At 38.7% G+C, this 10,623-nt stretch overlaps 1 long non-coding RNA gene across 1 annotated transcript; it reads right to left on the reverse strand.

Annotated features, from left to right (window-relative positions):
• Window positions 1–8,199: 8,199 nt before the first annotated feature.
• LOC124672277 lies at window positions 8,200–9,982 on the reverse strand. The gene is made up of 3 exons (XR_006992699.1): window positions 9,391–9,982; window positions 9,256–9,314; window positions 8,200–8,465 (listed from the first exon to the last, which is right to left on the reverse strand). It is a non-coding gene; the product is annotated as an uncharacterized LOC124672277 (long non-coding RNA).
• Window positions 9,983–10,623: the final 641 nt, after the last annotated feature.

Genomic DNA, 10,623 nt, shown 5'->3' on the forward strand with positions numbered 1-10,623 from the left:
AACACAAAAAATGGAAGGCTAAGGTTTTTGAATGTTCTAAGCAATCGTGAAAGTGGAATCACATCATCAGTACAGATCTTTTTGTGTACAGACCATCACAAACTAAATTATTGGTGCAAATAGAAGATGGCCAAGCGAGAGTATGGTGAGAGACACACAAAAATAAAGACAAAGATCAACTAGACACACACACACATATATATATATATATATATATATATTATATTCATTAAAGATAAAGTTCATCTACCCTGTAAAGAACTCATAACGGCTTTCGTCGTTACTCTTAAATAGAAAAACATACAACATGAAAGTTATGGGAACAACGAGATAAAGCTATTTCTTAAAGAAATTATGAAACATTAACCGTTCACCATGGGTTTGATGAAATTGATCATAGTGAACTCCAAATTGAAACAAGAAAGTGAAGAGCTATGGTTAACAAACAAAGTTTCAATCGATTGTGTGAGCCGAATCAACATGTTTTCTTTAACATAAGGGGCTCCCAAAGGACATTGGGATCTCATTATGATTGAAACAAAGTTACAACACAGCTCACACAAAGATTCGTGTTGCGATTAACAGATCCTAAGAGGATAACACCTAGAGGCCAACACTTCAAACATGCTACAACACAACTCACACAAACACTCATGCAAAAACCCGAAGGTGAATTACCTCAATTTATGCTATCATTTTTCACGTAGAGGTCTCCATGAACCAAAACTTATTTTATAGATGAGGAGAGAGAAAGGCGTGCGGAGATAACTGATACGTCTCCGACGTATCGATAATTTCTTATGTTCCATGCCACATTATTGATGATATCTACATGTTTTATGCACACTTTATGTCATATTCGTGCATTTTCTGGAACTAACCTATTAACAAGATGCCGAAGAGCCAGTTGCTGTTTTCTGCTGTTTTTGGTTTCAGAAATCCTAGTAACGAAATATTCTCGGAATTGGACGAAATCAAAACCCAGGGTCCTATTTTGCCACGAAGCTTCCGGAAGACCGAAGAGGAGTCGAAGTGGGGCCACGAGGGGCCGCCACCATAGGGCGGCGCGGCCCAGGCCCTGGCCGCGCCGACCTATGGTGTGGGGCCCTCGTGTGGCCCCCCACGTTGCCCTTCCGCCTACTTAAAGCCTCCGTCGCGAAAACCCCAGAACGAAGAACCACGATACGGAAAACCTTACTGAGACGCCGCCGCCGCCAATCCCATCTCGGGGGATTCTGGAGATCTCCTCCGGCACCCTGCCGGAGAGGGAATCATCTCCCGGAGGACTCTTCACCGCCATGGTCGCCTCCGGAGTGATGAGTGAGTAGTTCACCCCTGGACTATGGGTCCATAGCAGTAGCTAGATGGTTGTCTTCTCCTCATTGTGCTTCATTGTTGGATCTTGTGAGCTGCCTAACATGATCAAGATCATCTATCCGTAATACTATATGTTGTGTTTGTCGGGATCCGATGGATAGAGAATACCATGTTATGTTAATTATCAAGTTATTACCTATGTGTTGTTTATGATCTTGCATGCTCTCCGTTATTAGTAGAGGCTCTGGCCAAGTTGATGCTAGTAACTCCAAGAGGGAGTATTTATGCTCGATAGTGGGTTCATGCTTGCATTGATATCTGGGGGAGTGACAGAAACCCCTAAGGTTGTGTTGTGCTGTTGCCACTAGGGATAAAACATTGATGCTATGTCTAAGGATGTAGTTGTTGATTATATTACGCACCATACTTAATGCAATTGTCCGTTGCTTTGCAACTTAATACTTGGAAGGGGTTCGGATGATAACCCGAAGGTGGACTTTTTAGGCATAGATGCGGTTGGATGGCGGTCTATGTACTTTGTCGTAATGCCCAATTAAATCTCACTATATTTATCATGTCATGTATGTGCATTGTTATGCCCTCTCTATTTGTCAATTGCCCGACTGTAATTTGTTCACCCAACATGCTTTTATCTTATGGGAGAGACACCTCTAGTGAACTGTGGACCCAGGTCCATTCTTTTATACTGAAATACAAATCTGCTGCAATACTTGTTTTTACTGTTTTCTTGCAAACAATCATCTTCCACACAATACGGTTAATCCTTTGTTACAGCAAGCCGGTGAGATTGACAACCTCACTTGTTTCGTTGGGGCAAAGTACTTTGGTTGTGTTGTGCAGGTTCCACGTTGGCGCCGGAATCCCGGTGTTGCGCCGCACTACATCCCGCCGCCATCAACCTTCAACGTGCTTCTTGGCTCCTCCTGGTTCGATAAACCTTGGTTTCTTTCTGAGGGAAAACTTGCTGCTGTGCGCATCATACCTTCCTCTTGGGGTTCCCAACGAACGTGTGAGTTACACGCCATCAAGCATATTTTCTGGCGCCGTTGCCGGGGAGATCAAGACACGCCTGCAAGGGGAGTCTCCACTTCCCAATCTCTTTACTTTGTTTTTGTCTTGCTTTATTTTATTTACTACTTTGTTTGCTGCATTATATCAAAACACAAAAAAATTAGTAGCTAGCTTTACTTTATTTACTGTCTTGTTTGCTATATCAAAAACACAAAAAAATTAGTTACTTGCATTTATTTTATCTAGTTTGCTTTATTTACTACTGCTAAAATGGCCACCCCTGAAAATACTAAGTTGTGTGATTTCACTAGCACAAATAATAATGATTTCTTATGCACACCTATTGCTCCACCCGCTACTACAGCGGAATTCTTTGAAATTAAACCTGCTTTATCGAATCTTATTATGCGAAAGCAATTTTCTCGGTGTTAGTTCCGATGATGCTGCTGCCCATCTCAATAATTTTGTTGAATTGTGTGAAATGCAAAAGTATAAAGATGTAGATGGTGACATTATAAAATTAAAATTGTTTCCTTTCTCATTAAGAGGAAGAGCTAAAGATTGGTTGCTATCTCTGCCTAAGAATAGTATTGATTCCTGGACTAAATGCAAGGATGCTTTTATGTAATATCCCAGGTTTAGAGGCAATAAAATGAGAGAACACCAAAGTGTGCATTGCATTCATGCATAGAAAATCCGGGGAATTTTCGCGCTTCAAATAAAACTTACCACAATAACTGAAGTTTCACTTGACTTGCTGGAATTGAAGTAGATCATCAAGTCAAGCGCTATAAACTTCACTGTGATCTTTGCTAAAACCTTATTTTGGGTAGAGATGATTTGATCTATGGATTAGATCAAATGTAATTAGTTTTACAACAAACAACACCTTAAGTAAGGGTCAACTATAAGATCTTATAAAGGATCTCAACATGACATTCCTTACAACAACACATTCTTTAAGAATCAAACACTAACTTATTAACACTTAAAAGTTAGCAACTACCTTTGTGTGTAAATTAATTCACTTATAAATAAGCTAAACCACAGGGTCTAAAGTGCATAAAAGCCACACATTCTTATTTAAATCATAACTTATTAAATACATGGAATATCATAAAACTAAATCCATTTACATTACAAATTATAGTTCAAACTAATTGAATAAAACTAACTATGAGTATTTTGAAACTCATATGATCATGCCTTGGTGAAATCAAAACCAACTATCCAAATTTGAGAAATAACCCTCAACATTAACCTTTTCACAAATATTATAATATAAACCCAATCAAATATAATATAGTGACTCATCCACAATATTAAAACCATCCACAAGATATTTAGTAGCAAATGCCACTTGGCTATCCAAAAATAAATCATATGAGAGGATAATGATCTTGCCACATGGGATGAAAATATCTACATGACTTGCTTTCCAAGCTATGCCACCTCATGCTCAAAGGATTGCTATGGATGAGGGCATGACAACCAAGCACCTTACTCATCAAACCAACACAAGAGTCACCACCTATGTGTCATGATATTAGAGCTTGCCCAAGCCTATAAATAGAGCCACACCCTTCGTCCATTTGCTCATCAAGTACCATGATACATGGGAACAAACACATAGAGCCATTCCATGTGAATTAGCTAGAATCAAGATGAAGAAGCTAGGAGGTGGAGGCATACCACAAGATGAAGGTTTATCAAATTTCATGAAGAACAAGCTACAGAAGATACCAAGGTAGAATCCCTAGGCAAACCATATATTTAGAGGATCATATCATCATCTCTTGAGTAGGACCTTAGAATATTCCAAGACATTGAGAAGTGAGAGAAGTAATAGAATAGAGAGATTAGTGAGGAATGAGTGGATCTTGTCTAATGCATGAGTATACCTTGTAGATATAGATGATAAGTTAAACCCATATGATTATTAGATCTCATCTATCACATAAAATAATAAGCATATCACTAGTAGTTAACCCAGACCAATCCTCATGCCTACTTATATTGCAATTTAATGAAGAGTATGCAAAACCCTAAACCCTTTCACATAGGATCCACTTCACATAAAATGATATGCCATAACTTGTGTATCCTGGATCACAATTATAATCCAAGCTAGAAGTTGCTAAGCAAGATTAGTAATTATAGAGTTTAATCAACCATTTTCTTAAACCTTAAGAACTATCATTCACATAAAATCATGAACCAATTCAATTTCCTTTACCATTTGTTAAACCCTAGATATAATTAAATTATATGTGAGTAATCACTATGGTTAAGCACTAGAAAAATAGAATGTGTTCACCATACACATGTTCTAAATTTCAAATCAATTAAAACATGTTTAATTCCTTAAATTAACAAAGCAATTGAGATAAACCCTAAAATCATATCTATTTGAAAATTTGAATTGTGTCTCATAAGAACCCTAAGTTAATCAATTATAAAGTGGTTGTTTATAAACAAAACAATACAGTAGGTAGCATTATCAAATTGTTTTGATATTCAAATATTTAATAACCTGTAAAACAAAAACAGAATTCAAATTTGAATTCAAACAACAAAATAGAAAACAGAAAAGAAAACAGAAATTTGAAAAAGAAAAAGAGAGGGAAACCTACCTGGCTTACCTGGACCGCAGCAGCCCGAAGCCAACCCAGCAGCAGCCCATCAAAGCCCAGGAGCAGTCCAGCCCACGGCCAAATACCGTTTCGCGTGCGTCAAGAATCGTGCGAAGAGAATAGACTGCGTCGTCGTCGTCTCCGAGCTCGACAGCGGGGCGGAGCCAGTAGGCCACGATCTCGTCGTCGATAAGCTTGCCCCGGACGTCGCCAGAAACTCAGAACCACGCCCAACCTCTCTCGCGTCCGAGCTTATCCGCGGAAGAAAAGATCTTCGCCAGCTAGAAGCTTCCAGAGACCGCCACCTCTCCGACCATGGCCGTCACCGTGTCGAGGCCACAGGGCTTCCCTTGGCCTATAAATAGGTGGAGAGCATTGCCGTGCACTTCTTGTTCACCTCCACCACTCCATTGCTGCTAAAACACCTTCTATCTCTCACACGCATCCACTCTCTGTCACCGGAGTCGAAGACGAAGCCGACGGAGGAGGCCACCCCAGCCTCCGGCGCGTGGTCCAGGAGGAGCGCCTGGACTCAAGGAGCACCCTGGAGGAGCAGAGCATCAAGGGGAGCAAGGAATCGGCTCAATTTCGACGTTCCCTTCTGCAGCACATCGCCGGGAGATCTCCAATCGCCGTCATCTCCGTCTACCATCGCCGGAGCCGACCACGCCATCATGTTCAGGGTGAGCATACGCCTCTGTAGAGCTAGATCTCGCTTCCTAGAACCCTCTGTAGCCTTCGATCGATAGTTCGCCGGAGAGCACCGCCGCGGGACATGTTTTCCGACATGGTTCCGGTGATCCCCTCATGAAACCATCACCACCACTAGCCTCAGCATGTCGAGGAGGTTCCGAAAACCCTAATCGCGTATCCCGGATGGCCGTAAATCGGCGGCGCCACCATCTGCTGACCGCCGGCGTTTAACCGCCGGTGAGGTCAAAGGTCCTGGTCAACTTTGACCGGTCCTTGCTTGCGTGGCAGCCAGCGTGGACATGTACCCCACCAGTCAGTGTCTCAGGCTAGGTAGCGAACCGGTATGTTTAGTATTTTCATTTAATTCAAATTCCAGTAAATTCCTCAAACTTTGTAAAATCATACAAAATTCATTTCAACTCAGAAAAATGCAAATAATATATCAAAATGCTCACAAAAATAAACTCTATTCAAATAAAATATAAAACAAAAATGTGTGTCAAAATAAAAATTCACTTATTTTTAACCTTATTAATTATGCCATTTCAATTATTTATAATACAATTTGAATTCAATAAATTGTTAAGTGTAAAAATTAAATTTTAACTATTCAGTAACTAAGTAAAATGTTAGGATTAATTTTATTTACCATATTTGCATTAACTTAATTATTAGTGGTAATTCATAAACCCTAATTGCAAATTACTATTTTCCATTTTCTTTAAATAGTAATAACTCAAGAAAATATTATAAGCCAATATTATTTTGGTAAATCAAAAGTTATTTACTTAAACATCTTTAGTTAACAAGTTGATTATTTTAAACCCTAATAACAATTATTAAACCCTGATTCTAAATTAAACCTAAATAAGAATTACCCTAATTATTAAATCTTGTGGAGATTAATAAAATGTTAAACCATTATTAATTTGACTCAAAGTAATTAGTAACCACAACTCTATTACCAATTATCATTTTAGGAGTTGTGCCATAATTTAGAAACCCTAAGTTTAATTTAAGTAAGACATTGATCTCATTATTTCATGTGTTCATCCATAGTAGTTGCAAACCTAAAACCCTAAGGATTTAACCCATGTGATCATTACACTTTAGTAGTAACTCTAAAACCCTAGTTGCTTATCACATGTGATCATGTGAATTTCAACTTTACTTGTAGAACCTTGATAAGTAACCAATGAATGCATAATCATGATCCATCAACATAAAACCAATTCACATGAACTTGTCATTTCATGTCCCTATTCTTAATTGAAACCTATATGATTCCCTAAGTGCCACCTAGGTATAAACCTTAACTTGTTAATATGTTAGCACCATTGATCACCAATCCTATATACCATACCATTAGGATCAACCTCAACCATCATAATTTAGTAGAACCATAATAATAAACCTAATACCAACCTTGTGAAGCAAATCACATAACATGCTCCTATCCAACTAAACCCTACTTAGGAAATAATAAGCCACTTAGCTTGGAAACCATTAGAGACTATTTAGTAAAGCAATTATGAAACCATAGTAAACCCTAATAGTTAATTTATAAAACCATCTTAAATAACCATCCTTTGATATGATGCTTAGGAGAAACCATAGTAATAAACCTACTAATACTTGCTACATGTAGATCACTTCTACTTAAGCACCAACCAGTCCTATTAATAAACCCTAATAGCACTTAGCTCCTATTTAAAGTAGTTCATATTCTTATGTTAACCTGTTCTTCAAAAGTTATTCTTTTGAAGTACAAATGTCAATCAAACCTTAGAAGCCCCAATCCTTCTTTGAAATACTAATTATTTCTTAAACAACATGTTCTTCAAAAGTTATTCTTTTGAAATATAGTATAAGTAATCATCAACCATGTTCTGTAGAACATAAAATTGACACTACAAGAGAACTGGCATGTAGAGACATTATTTTGGTCACGTAGAGACACTAAAATTGCCCCTACAAAGTTGTAGAGGCATTTTCCTTAGTGTCCCAAAAGTGTTGCTACGTGCAGTGTGTCTTAAACCGTAGAGTCATTTCGTAAAATGCCTATATATGACACAAGGTCATATTGGAGAGACATGAAGTTGTGTATCTACACATATAAAGGCACTTCAAGATACACACAGAGTGTGTATATATGGGAATGTGGAGGGACACTAATGTGGCATTTTACCTTGCCTCTAAAATTATAGAGACATCTTTTTATGGCAGTTTTTATATATCTCTAAAAATATAGAGACATTTAGTAAGACATTTTATTCGAGAGATACATTCTGTCCCTTCCAAAAGCTAAGACACCCTATCATAACATTATGGTCTTATCTTGAGACACTTGGTCCCAACAGATGCGCCTTTTAATGTCTCAAGAGCAACGGTTGAAAGTAAACATTACCGTGATTCAAGAAAAAAGTACAATACACCTACATAGTATATCATGAGACATAAACAAAAAGCTAATTGAATAGTCATCACAGAAACGATCAACATAGATGCCCTAACGATCAACATAGATGCAAAGTGTGTGAGCTAGATTCCCATGAAAGGAAAAAATATATAAACATGGTCCAAGCACGAAGAACAACCTCTCCTTGCTGGACAATGTAACAAAGCACAAACAGAAATAGTCTTGACACACCACCAGGCCAGGATAACATCATAAATCACAAACCACAATGATCTTAAAAGTTCTACACACCACCAGACCACATGACCAAGCACTTTAGAGTTTCCTTCCGAACTCTTGCCAGCTACCATATGGAGTCAAATATCGAAACACTGCAATAACCAAATAAATGTCAGTTCAGGCTAAGAAGCATATTCCTCATATGATAGGTTAAAAATAAACTAAACTAGCTTTATGGAATTTAATGGCATTGCAAGATTAGAAAGACATGTTGCCTCGTTTTGAATCATCAATTACTCTCTTAACCTACAGAAAGAGTAGTTGTTCTTGTGATAACTGATACAGACATACATCTATTCCTTCGAGAATAAAAAAAAATTAACATGCACATGAAGTACAACTTTTTATTCACTATCATGAGACTATTTCTCAGCAAAAAAATTTACCATGAACATTTTCTCAAGAGGTTGTTCCAATACGCTAGCTAGTTAGAGTGGCTGCAAAAAAAAGGCTCGTAACGAGGACTTGTCTGAACTTTTTTTTATCTAATTCAGTTTCCTGTATTGGATATATATAATCGGTTGACACAAATATCCTTTGGCGACCACTGTTACATGATCTCAATATACTCTGAATCTGTGAATCATCCCCAATAATTACTCAATGTTACATTGATTGTGCTTCATAGAAAAACATAAACTAGTTGCTGAAATTAACATAATTGAATATCACCTAGAACTAACATTCGATTATATAACCTCTTGTTGATTGATTACCATTTCTTTGCTAGGATTGGCTATTAGATTATTTACCTATAGACTTGACAAGTTAACAGATTCAGGAACAAATATACTAAACTACTTTTATATGTGTTCAGGCATACTGATACTACAGGGAACAAATTGCAAGAAAATATATAGAGATATTGGACAGACGAGTTACCCACACCACTTGTTCTTGAAGCACGGGGTATAGCATAACCACTGTCATAACAAAGAAAACTAATCGAATTAAAAAAGGCTGCAGCTAGCCAAGAACACAAGATAGCACACAAGTTAGTTTCAGGTAGGAACTCACGAGTTTGCTTCAACCAATAACAGAAACTACTGGAAACAGAACACAATATACTGCCGCTTCACGGTATGAGATTATGGTGCCGCCTGTCAAATTGGGCTGCAAGTGAATGCCAATCAACTTCGGAATACAGACAAATCAAAGGTAGAAGATAACGGTGATGTCCATTGGTGGAGGAGATTGTTGGCATGGGCCTGCGGAAGGAGAAGATCGTCATCGACGAGCGCGGTGGACCTGACAAGTCAGCAGCCGCGCCGCTGACCACCCCGTAGCTCCCCATGGAGGTGCTCGACGAGACCGTCCGTGTCCGGCGCCCCGACGACCTAGCCTCGACATGTCCGCCTGCGCAAAGCCATGCCCTGGGCGTGGTCTCCCTCACGTGGACCCTGTAAGGAGAAATGGTGGGAGGAGTGAGTGGAGGAGGCTGCAGGGAGGCCGGACTTCAATAGGAAAGCGGAGGAGACCACCGGTACTGGCAGATCGAAGCGGCGGCGGGGAGGAGGAAGACTGATGGGGCGGCGATTTTGCGGACGAGATCTCGGAGTCGGAGGTTTCTGGTTAGCGATAGATAATATAGACGTGGCGGTTCCCTAAATAAAAACAGATTATGAACGTGGTGCTGGACTGGCTGACCCGCCTGTGGTTTAAAATGCGCAAATAAACATCGCCCGCGCTGCGAGCATTCGGTACAAATTAAGCCCGCGCGCATAAGATCCAAAATTTCTTGTCCCATGAATTCTGTTTACAAATCTTCAACCGAATTTATGTATTACTAAAAAAATCAATAATATGCAAATGAAAGTTTGAATTTTTAGTGCAAAATATTTGAGTTTTTCCATCTATGAGTCATAAACTAACCTAAGTTACCTATAATTTTTATAAAAATCTATAATCCTTATAAACCAACAAAAAATAATTAGTATACTTGTAAGGCACACACACATGTGTCGAGAGAAGGTTCCAGGTTTCACTCGTGCCTTGTGTATCGAAGTTTTTTTTATCGATTTCCTCTTCCTTTTACGGATCTTGCTGCTAGATATTACATGACGAAACATTGGTTTCATGGACTTAAATACTTTTGTGACATGACCATGTTTTCTTCATGAAAGCTAATGAAACAGGCACGTAACGTGGAAATGAGGGACGGTGATCCAAGTAAGGTGTCTAGAGTGATGAAAGGATTCAAAACATTAATTTTGTTGTGAGAGTTGCGAAGGTGTTGAAGCTTCCAATTTT

The sequence above is a fragment of the Lolium rigidum genome, chromosome 1 (genome assembly GCF_022539505.1).
Source record: "Lolium rigidum isolate FL_2022 chromosome 1, APGP_CSIRO_Lrig_0.1, whole genome shotgun sequence".
Classification (NCBI taxonomy): Eukaryota; Viridiplantae; Streptophyta; class Magnoliopsida; order Poales; family Poaceae; genus Lolium; species Lolium rigidum.